At 36.7% G+C, this 3,822-nt stretch overlaps 1 pseudogene; it reads right to left on the bottom strand.

Moving 5' to 3' along the window:
• Positions 1–2,759: 2,759 nt before the first annotated feature.
• LOC125505889 lies at positions 2,760–3,472 on the bottom strand (annotated as a pseudogene).
• Positions 3,473–3,822: the final 350 nt, after the last annotated feature.

The following is a 3,822-nucleotide window of genomic DNA, read 5'->3' as shown; positions in this document are numbered from 1 at the left end:
TCTCGTAAACTAGTCTAGGAACTCGCACATGGTCGCTGTCATCATTATCAAATAACAGATCATTACTTAACACATTCATCATAAAATGGTTTAGTACACAGAATATACTAATTATTATCGGTTGATAATAACATTACCGATAATACCGTTGTCATTACCGATAATAATTAGTATATTCCGTGTACTGAACCATTTTATGATGAATATGGTAAGTAATGATCTGTTACTTGATAATGATGACAGCGACCATGTGCGAGTTCCTAGACTAGTTTACGAGAAAACACATTATTTGATAGTTTTGATGATGTTCTGTTTTTTCAACGTGTTCCGTGTCAAAGTACACCGCACTTTTCATATCGAACCTCATATAAGAGGAAGGTCTATTCTATCTATTTATATGTACCTCTGGTATATTTAAACGATATCTGTTCATTTCTGTTTATAGTCGATGCAGGATATAACATAAGGCCGTATTTATTAACTCCGTTACCACAGCCTGCAAATCGTGCAGAACAATTATTCAACGAGTCGCCTATACGGATAAGAAATATAGTTGAGCGGATATTTGGTATCTGGAAAAGAGGATTTCCAGTCCTTGCATACGGTTGTCGTCTAAAAATAGATACGGTTTTAATAATAAAATAATTGAGTAGAGAGCAAAATGAGGATCAGCCATCTGATCGTGAAGATGTTGAACGCTTCATACATTTTATGCCAGAAGATGAAGTACCTAACATAAGCGTCATATATATCAGAAACAATATATTGTTGCAAGGGAATCAAACTAGGAGGGACTTAACTGATCCTATTTTAGATTCATTGATTAATAGCGATGAATTGAATTGAAAGTAATGCTTTTGATAAGGACCAATATTATTAAATTAAAGTTTATTATTAAATTGAAATAACTTATGATGCATTACTAAAACAAATGGAAAATAGCATTATTTGCTTAAGTCTTTTTTAAGTATTCCAATTTTAACTTTTCCTACTGAAACTCGAACACGGTTTTGTCCTGCTCTCTTTTGGCTAAAATGTTTTGAAGCTCCTCTTCATAACATAGCATTGTCCGCTTCCAACTGGGAGTCTATGGTTTTTCCTTATAGGAAAAATGTAGTCCGTTTTTTATTTTCAAATGACTCCATCTTTAATAATATATTATGAATTAATTATATTTGAGACGTAAACAGTAACGGCAACCTCGCATTCAGTTCTAAGATAAAGGTTATTTTGGAAATAAAAGGCGGGAGCAAAAGCCAATTTGTCACTTTTAGCAACGTTGCCAGTTAAAACTTCATCTTAGCTAAGTATCACTTAATTGACAGCCATGCAAAGCTGTCTGTAGTTAGGGTTAACCTTAATCCAAAGTTATCCCTAGCTAAGAATAAGTTTTAAGGAAGACTAGTGCAAATGGCCGCTATACGCAAGCGTCGCGGGTTGGTTGACGGTTACAAATGTGGCGAACTCTATCCGACACTTCTCAACTAGCAGCTCCAACCGAAACGCAAGCTAAATCTCACCGCATAATATCTGTGGCGTTTCGATTCAAATAGAACTTCCTCCTATGTTCCTTAACTGGCGTCTAAGGCAGGGCCTACCTAAGCCTTACTGACGAGTCCCAATAGGTAGGCCCGGGACGAAACGCATGGTGCTTCAACGCGCGCCATATTGGTGACCCCGACGTGATCTGAAGCCGCAGGGGACATGGCCGCAACATGGATCGCCTTTCTCGTTCTGCCCCGATGCGACCGACTCACTGGTACACTTCTTCGGCAACATTGGCCTGTCCATTCTCGCTCATCATGGTCTCTCCTGCTTACTTCAGTCAAAAATAATTTTGTCCCACGCTTTCAGCCCTCGCTCATATCTGTCTCTCTCTCTCTGTCGTCATCACACAACTACATCAACGTTGTCACTAGGAGGGGAGTCCTAGTGACACCGTTGATGGATTTAATAGGCAGGTAATAAATCCCCTAAAATTATCAAAAATCCCTGAACTAGGTGGAACTTAGTTAAGCGGATGATAAAGTTGGACGGTGCAGCAGATTAGTTTTAAGTGTCCCTTAAGTATTTAAGTGACACTTAGGTAAGTGACGGTTATGATGAAGACGGTGCAGTTGGCCCTAAGTCTACAGACTACTCACTATTTATTATTATTTATTATTTAATTATTATTCTAATTAAATAAAGTTAGTTTTATATTCAAAGACTTTAGTATACAGTTCATTGCCAAAAATAGTTCTTTCCTTGTCAAACCTGCCAACGAATAAAAGTGGGGTTAGATTAGATATGACCAATCGTGGTAAACGGCAACGTTGGACTCTCCTTTGTTTAGCTGCTCCTCTTCACAGAATATCCCCCCTATAGGGAATTGCTCAATTTCTTCGACCAGCGATTTGAGCGATGCAGAATGTTCAGTAGACGCCGAGTTCTATGAGATCTGTTCTAAGATAAGCCTTGTTCTATGAGTAGACGTAACCTATGGACGTAACAGAGATCACATGTAACATGTTTAACAGTTTACCTTCTTGGGAGGATTGGGATGAAGAAATTGAGGACTGTAAACGCATGAAAGGGACCTACCATCCTGATATTACTTTGTCGGATAATGAGTTTACTGGAGATATACACTGTCAAGATTTGGTAAAGCCAAAGGGACAGAATTGGTTCCGGTTAGCAGAAGAAGATTGGATTTTCATCGATGCCGACTGAGGCACCTATCGAGCAGAATTGTAGTTTTCTGAACGAATGCATGAAAAGAGGTTTTACATTTTTATTGTTTAGAAATACGTTTTTTGTATTCTATACAATGTCCATGTCTTTACCATAATCATGAATAAACATACTTATATTAAAACTCTATATGTATATGTATAATCTTGAATATCTAGTGTGTGCTTACGGACTATGTAAATGTGGGCGTTATCCATTCGTTTTTTTCGCCGTTGACTCGCATTGACTCCCTTCTCTACTAAACTCTACTATCCGAAATGATCGCACTAAGAAGGATATTTCTCTTATAAAGTAACCGATTCCGTCCGATATAGGCTCGCAAAGGTCCCGCATAGACGCCAGGATGTTGTAGAAGAAAGTGAGTACAGGTTGAATAATTCCGTTGAAAATAGTAGCTAAAAAGGGTTTGAAAAAATAATCTGATCCTAGTTGAATGAGCCCTATGGCTAGAGGTCGGCATATGCTGTGGATAATTAACGTGAAAATTTAAAGATCTTAGTGCTTTTTAAGAGCGCATCATAAAATAGGCACAGTACCTAAGAAGCTGCAAAATAAAAGAGGTGAGGAAAGAAAATCCAATATGAATCGTTCCAAATATTTCAGCCCAAAATCGTGTCGTATACTTCTCGGTCTTTTCAGCTACCTCTTCGGTGGTCATCATTGGTGGCGCACATAGAACAAGGCTTATCGCGCATTAAGGCGCATTAGTAGTATTAAACTTAAAAAAAATTTAATATTAGGACTATCTTCAAAACTGAAAATACAATTAGAAGTAAAATTTCAGTAACAAAACCTCATGATATAATTGAAAATACAAAAAATGTAATTTATAAAATTCCTTGCGAATGCAATAAATTTTATATAGGAGAAACCTCAAGACCATTACACAAAAGACTCAAAGAACACCAATCATATATAAAAAACAGAGAATATCATAAATCACACATTTGTCAACATGCATTTGATAATTGCCATAAAATTCAATGGAATAATTGCACAATTTTAACAAAAGAACAATCCACAAAAAAACGTAAAATTAAAGAAAGCGCACTAATTTTACTAAATCAAAATAATTGTGTTGCTTCATGT

This window comes from Dendroctonus ponderosae, unplaced genomic scaffold, assembly GCF_020466585.1.
Source record: "Dendroctonus ponderosae isolate FM_Combo_2020 unplaced genomic scaffold, Dpon_F_20191213v2 Dpon_F_20191213_1, whole genome shotgun sequence".
Lineage (NCBI taxonomy): Eukaryota > Metazoa > Arthropoda > Insecta > Coleoptera > Curculionidae > Dendroctonus > Dendroctonus ponderosae.
The sequence above is the reverse complement of the archived record's forward strand: the minus strand, read 5'-3'. Positions and strand labels throughout refer to the sequence as shown.